General features: G+C 40.3%; 2 protein-coding genes across 7 annotated transcripts in view; both read right to left on the bottom strand.

Moving 5' to 3' along the window:
- The window catches only part of fhl3b (four and a half LIM domains 3b), a 19,359-nt gene extending 14,082 nt beyond the window's left edge, over positions 1-5,277 (bottom strand). The window contains exon 1 of the mRNA XM_083546895.1: positions 5,202-5,277. The gene's annotated coding sequence lies outside the window, so the exon portion shown is untranslated. The remainder of the gene's footprint in view (positions 1-5,201) is intronic.
- Positions 5,278-7,297: 2,020 nt separating this feature from the next.
- Positions 7,298-7,500, bottom strand: part of rragcb (Ras-related GTP binding Cb) — a 10,703-nt gene continuing 10,500 nt past the window's right edge. For all 6 annotated transcript variants that reach the window (XR_014534397.1, XR_014534398.1, XR_014534399.1 and 3 more), the window contains one exon: positions 7,298-7,500. This exon is cut by the window's right edge. The gene's annotated coding sequence lies outside the window, so the exon portion shown is untranslated.

The following is a 7,500-nucleotide window of genomic DNA, read 5'->3' as shown; positions in this document are numbered from 1 at the left end:
TGTCACATTTTAACTCACTGTGTAAACAGTAAATATAAGTCCAAAAGTCTGTGGACACCTGACCATAAGATATGTAAGGATATGTACTTATTTTTGAACATCCCATTCCACATTTTCACACTTCTGCATAGAAGTTCCTCTAGATTTTAGAGTTTGCTTGAAGAGATTTATGAAGAACTGTGGGCCTCCAATTTTGTAGCTCTATTTTAAGATGAAGCACATTTGACTGGAATAGTGAGATGTCCCAATACTTTTGGGTGCATAGTGTAGCTAACAACACCTCAACCACTGGCTCCGAGATCCAGAAAAAAGGAAGATCTGTAGACATGTTTTACACAAAACAGGGAACGGCATCTCCGTAAAACGAAAAAGGAGAGGGCACTTTGTCGTGATTTCAAATACATACGAAGCCTATAGGGCACTCCATCATATATTCTTCTCTAGAAATGCACCCTAGAGGGCACAGCATTAAGTTTCCTCTCTAGATGTCACTGCATCATGTTTTCACCACTGAGAGGGGGCTTTGTCTGCCTGAGCAATGCTTCTCAAGACCAAAGCAGCGATTTAATCTGACCAATCAGTGTTTTTTATCTTCTAAAGCAGAAGCTCCAGGTGCTCCAGATGCATCATCTACCGAGAAGCTCCAGGTGCTTTAAGATGTAGTTTCTTCAGTCCAAGCAAGGTCTAAACAAAGGTTTCATCTGTCCAAAAAAGCTTGTGCAGACTTTTGTCTTCAGTAGCCCAGGCTTCAGCGGATTTAGCCGTCTATGAAAAGACTTTATCTTCATAAGTAGTAGTTCTGTCTGCCAAAATGGGCTCTGGGTCCTTCATGTGGTCAAGAATGGGCTTTTTTTTTCACCCAGGCATTTTTGGTCCCAGCTCAGGGTGTGGTGCTCGGTGTACTACATATACACACTTGTGGGACGAGCAGTGTAACACGTGTAATCTGCATACAGCTTATGCTGTGCAGGGAATATGTATACAGTGTGTAGTTGTTTATACTGTGCTGGATGTTTATTGTACTCCCTCCATCTCCTGGTGTCGTCTTACGCAGTTGTGTTGAAGCCGCTGTATTTTGTTGCATCCTGAAGGTTGCATTAGACCAGCACAAGTGAGCAGTGTAGCTTCCTGGTATGTTGTAGTAAAGATGACAGTCCTCCATGTATCATGTTTTTCTCTGAGGTTGTGTTTAAATGGGAGTGAATGAAATGGTGGAATGCTGGTTACCCACATAACTGTAGCCCTCGACGTACATGCCTCTGAGTTAAGATGGCTTTCAGAAAGACCCTCAGACACTCTGGATTCAAAACCAAATGCACAACGAGTGTACAAAAATGGAGTGGAAAAAAACGTTTGTTTAAATTCAACCAAATATTTCACGATGGTGGATTTGGTGGTTTACTGGAGGTAATAAACTTAATCCCGTCGTTAATCCACATTGATCGAGTGTTATGTTTCAAACCCTGAGTTATGCGTTCTCCTCAGGGAAGCAATAAATCTCGAACCAATCAGATAAACTGTCTGAATTTGTTACAAATGTCTCTTGAGTCATATCCTTGCAGGCCTTTTTTTTTGCAGCCACCAATTCCTTCTCAAAGTGTACTATTTAAGTTTTCTAGACATATTCTACACAAAAGACATATTTTCTTCTTCCATACAACAGCCTACAGGGCACATTGGATCACCTTAAAGATACATTGCATCCTGTTCTTTCATCTGGCAGAGCCTACAATGTTAATGCATCGTGTTTTCTACATGGAAAAGTACAATTGAGGGCAATTCCGAATGAAGGTTTCACACAGAGAGATGCCTATAAGGCGCTACATTACATATTCTTTACTCAAAGGCACTCTAGACACCACGTTTCCTCACAAATGTAGCAGAACCCATAGGGCACTGCAATGCACTGGAAGGGAATGCTACCGGGCATGTCTTTTTGTTTCTTTGTGCATAGTAAAGCCTAAAGGGCACTACTTAAAATATTCTGCACTGGAAAGGCACCGTTTATGGGACCTTATCACAGATTCTCACACAGAGTATCATCTTAGACCACACTACACCATGCATAGCCTATAGGGTACTGCATTTAGTACCCATCACTGAAAGTAAACCCTACAGGGCATTTCAATGCGTTTCTTTAAACATACAATGGGAAGTCTATAAATCACTACATAGAATAATCTATACTGGAAAGGAACCTAAGCATTATAGTGGGCACTTCAAAATGTTTAACTAAAGTAAGAAAACTTATAGGGCACTGCACCATGTTTCTTTACATGCAGAGGAGCCTATAGGGCATAAAATCATGTTTCCTTGCACACAAAACTGCATATAGGGCACTGCATCATGTTTCCTTGCACACAGAGGTACCTACAGGGCACTGCATCATGTTTTCTTGCACACAGAGGAACCTACAGGGCACTGCATCATGTTTCTTTGCACACAGAGGAACCTACAGGGCACTGCATCATGTTTCTTTACATGCAGAGAGCCTATAGGGCATGAAATCATGTTTCCCTGCACACAAAACAGCATATAGGGCACTGCATCATGTTTCCTTGCAGGCAGAGGAACCTACAGGGCACTGCATCATGTTTCCTTGCACACAGAGAAACCTACAGGGCACTGCACCATGTTTCCTTGCACACAGAGGAACCTACAGGGCACTGCAATATGTTTCCTTGCACACAGAGGAACCTACAGGGCACTGCATCATGTTTCCTTGCACACAGAGGAACCTACAGGGCACTGCACCATGTTTTCTTGCACACAGAGGAACCTACAGGGCACTGCATCATGTTTCCTTGCACACATATGAACCTACAGGGCACTGCATCATGTTTCCTTGCACACAGAGGAACCTACAGGGCACTGCACCATGTTTCCTTGCACGCAGGGAAACCGACAGGGCACTGCATCATGTTTCCTTGCACACAGAGGAACCTACAGGGCACTGCATCATGTTTCCTTGCACACAGAGGAACCTACAGGGCACTGCATCATGTTTTCTTGCACACAGAGGAACCTACAGGGCACTGCATCATGTTTTCTTGCACACATATGAACCTACAGGGCACTGCATTATGTTTCCTTGCACACAGAGGAACCTACAGGGCACTGCACCATGTTTCCTTGAACACAGAGGAACCTACAGGGCACTGAACCATGTTTCCTTGCACACAGAGGAACCTACAGGGCACTGCATCATGTTTTCTTGCACACAGAGGAACCTACAGGGCACTGCATCATGTTTTCTTGCACACAGAGGAACCTACAGGGCACCGCATCATGTTTCCTTGCACACAGAGGAACCTACAGGGCACTGCATCATGTTTCCTTGCACACAGAGGAACCTACAGGGCACTGCATCATGTTTTCTTGCACACAGAGGAACCTACAGGGCACTGCATCATGTTTTCTTGCACACATATGAACCTACAGGGCACTGCATTATGTTTCCTTGCACACAGAGGAACCTACAGGGCACTGCACCATGTTTCCTTGAACACAGAGGAACCTACAGGGCACTGCACCATGTTTCCTTGCACACAGAGGAACCTACAGGGCACTGCATCATGTTTTCTTGCACACAGAGGAACCTACAGGGCACCGCATCATGTTTTCTTGCACACATAGGAGCCTATAGAGCACTGCATCATGTTATTTAACATACCAAAGAGTCTACATGGCACAGCTTTTTGTTTCCTTGCACAAATAGGAGGCTATCGGGAACTGCACCATAATTAATTGAACAAAGATGAGCCTATAGGGCACTGCATCATGTTTACTTAGACACAGAGAAGCCTATAGAACACTACATTGCATAATCTTCACAATGACAGACACTCTAGCATGTACTCCATTATATTTTCTCACTCACTGTTTCATCTAGGGAGCAGTTCATCAAGATTTTATCTAGCATAGGGGAACCACAGAGAGTTTGACCCTTGGAGCACTGAGGGGTTCTGAGCTTTTTGTGTTAAATAAAAACACATTTTTTGAACATGAGAAATGAAGTCCTTGAGTATGTCATTAGTGACCCTGAAGGTTCACAAATGGTCCTGGCTATCATCAACATTTTTGCATTTTCCATTCCCTAGCTTAAAATTTAGGCATTTATAAATATATATATATATATATATATATATATATATATATATATATATATATATATATATATATATATATATATATATATAATTTATAAATATTTATTTATCTTTATAGCTCAAAATAAGGACCCGGTGTGCTTTTGTCCGATCCACCCAAATGAACTGCAGCTGGAAGACAATGTGAGCAAAATGTGAGAAAGTAGAGACATTAGAGAGAAAAGAGGAAGCCGCAGAAAATTCCACGGACAGAAATAACCGGCGTTTTCCTGCTTATTGTGTGACTGTGATAATATCGCATTATATCGCATGGGTGTCAAATACATTAGAGTCAGTGCTCTCAACTTCCCCTGAGCCACTTGGGCCCACTTAGATTGAACAAAATAAATGCTGTGGAGATTTAAACCTTTACAGCTTTTGGTGTTTACTTAACAAATCTGCTCATTTCACACTCACATTAAATGTACGGTGGCCTCAAACGTGTGGAACACTACAGTTTTAATGGTTTTTAAGAGACACATGCATGTTCTTTTTGCTTCTGTGCAACCTACTGGATAATTTTACTGTATGAAGATTTACTTTCACCAAACAAATCTATGAATGCCCACATGTTAAACCTGATTTTCATTAAAAAATTCTGTCTTAGCATCAAGAACAGCTTTACACACTCTCAGCATTTGTAAGTATGGACATGAAATATGGGTAAGTGTGTACATGAGAAACATTTTAGAAAGCTTTTGAATAGGTGACGCAGGGTAACGTTTGTGTTAATGCAAACAAATGATAATAAAATTACAGGTTATGATGATACATTGCATTGCTTATATAAAAAAATAAAGCATGCACATTTGTGAACACCAAAGCATATAAAAAAAAAAAAAGCCGTATAATGTAATACTTCCATGCGCGGGCACGTTGGCAAAACGATTATCAATTAGTTAATTAATAACTTGATCCATTAAAATCTGTCTACAAAAACAGATGCAAATCGGTTAATTCCTGGGAAGGTGTAAAAGTTTCCTAATTTCTGATAAAAAATAAAACAGTATAAATTGTATATAATAAATGAAAAGATCTCAGTGAAGCTCCTACCGGTTTTCCTCTGGACTGAACTCGGAGCTCGGTCACGCGCGCGCCTCTGCGGGCTACAACACTCCGCGCGCTTTAGGATACCGAGGACACGGTGGGCGGGGACGCCACTGTAAAGCCCCGCCCACACTACCGGAAATACCAAATAAGGGCGAAAACAATCCACACGCCTGTAAACGATTTTTCTAATAAACGTCGGTATAAAATGTGAAAGAATATAAAGTTAATATTATAAAAAATAAATAATTGGCTTTAATTCAGAATAAGATATATATTATTAGTAGTATTAGGCGAATTGATAGATTTAATTTTTTTATTTTATTATTGTACACATTTTTACAATTATTATGATCCTTTTTTTTTACATTTCATTAATATAATGAATAAAAGATATAGTAATAATAATAGTAGTGGTAGTATTGCTAACATAATGATGATGATTAGTAGTATTGCTAGTATTAGTATTAGTTAGTAGCAGTAGTACTAGTGGTGATTATAATAGTAATACTATACTTGCAGTGATGTTTTTTGTAGTAGCAGTAAGTATTAGAAATATAAGTATAAGTAGTTATATTGGTGGTAATAGTTGTAATAATAGCAGCAGAAATAGTATTATTACTACCATTATAATAATAATAACAATGATAATAATAATGATAATAATAATAATAATTATTATTATTATTAGTAGTAGTAGTAATTTGTGCTCTTTCGAATGTTATTTTTGTAATATTGTGGTATTTTATTGTTTCTATAATAAACTGAGCCACATCACAATAACCACAATAATAAAAACCATACTACACCCACTTTAATCACAAGTTTCATGAAATGTTTTTTATGCTGAGCTCACACAGAAGGTCCTCATGAGCCATGCTGTCATGAACACAGTGTTTTTATTCGGTTATTAAGTATATAATAAGGGTATTAATTAAGATTTATTTTCTCTGAAAGAGAAAAATCAGGGAGGACTGAATACTCGGACTGTATCGTGTAAAACAATGTATTCTATGTCTGACACCTAGTGGCAACTGGACAGCATTACAATATTTTGTTATAGAAAGTATGTACATTTCTTATCAAACTACAATTGTTTTGTCCACTATAGGGCCAGTGTTTTTTCCTTAAAGAGCTCCCTGAAGATATCCTTTACAATTGGTTGGAGTGGAAGATCTCCTGCTATAGATCTCCAACCTTGTTGAACACTTTTAGGATAAATGTAAACGCTGACTCGTCACTTTACCTACATCAGTCCCTGACTTTACTAACACCCTTGTAGCTGAATGAATCTCCACGAAATCTAGTGGAACATCTTCCTAGTAGATTAGAGGGCAAAGCACAGTAATGATCTCAGGCAGTGTAACAGGATGTTGGTGCATGAGGTGGAGGTGAAGAACAGCCTGAGATGAAACATGGTGTAAATTAGCTGTGGATCAGAGCACAGGATCAGCCATGATACAGCCCCCCTGGAGAACAGAGGGTTAAGGGCCTTGCTCAAGGGCCCCACTAGTGACAGCTGGGCAGGCTTGAACCCCCAACTTTCTGATCAGTGACCCAGAGCCTTAACCATGAGCTTCCATTTCCCCAAATTATAATGCTATATGTGCTGTAGGGCACATGTAGGAGGTGGTATCAAAGTTTTGAGACTCGCTCTGTGTACAAGAAAGTACTTTATTTATCTACATTTACACACGATCACCTTTAAAATAGTGTCCTTGCACAGTAATACAGCACTCACAGTGTTCCTGCCACTTCTGGAACATGTCCTGGAAGTCTTCTTCTCGAAGCACATGAAGCATCTGGAGCTTTGAGCTTTATCTTTGGGAACAGGGTGAAGTCCACAGGAGACAAATCTGGCAAGTAGGGTGGGTGCGAAAGCGAGATCATGTCCTGACCACGTGCTCGCACCGGTTGCTCATCTCCAGATGTACACAGGACGATCCCTTCTGGGACACTGATTTATGAAGGTCAGTGCTCCCTGTGACTGTGCGTGCAGCCTCGTGCTGCCCTCTGCTGGAGTGTTATAAACTAGTCACGAACCTTTTTTGCTACCACCTCGTACACTGTGCATCAGTAAAAAACCGTAAACAGACACCGAATTAAAGATCTCAACAAAATAGAATTTATTGGCACACAGACACCTTTTCTGACAGAAATCAATGCTGTGATCCCACATTGCGGATTGACTTCAAAGACGATCGAGACGAGAATCGGTTCCCTGACCAGGTTGTGTAAAAAAAATAAATCGACCAACAACATGTCCAACACACACACACACACAGTTTTATACAAGCAGGAGTTT

The sequence above is a fragment of the Silurus aristotelis genome, assembly GCF_946808225.1.
Source record: "Silurus aristotelis genome assembly, chromosome: 7".
In the NCBI taxonomy this organism is placed as follows: domain Eukaryota; kingdom Metazoa; phylum Chordata; class Actinopteri; order Siluriformes; family Siluridae; genus Silurus; species Silurus aristotelis.
The sequence above is the reverse complement of the archived record's forward strand: the minus strand, read 5'-3'. Positions and strand labels throughout refer to the sequence as shown.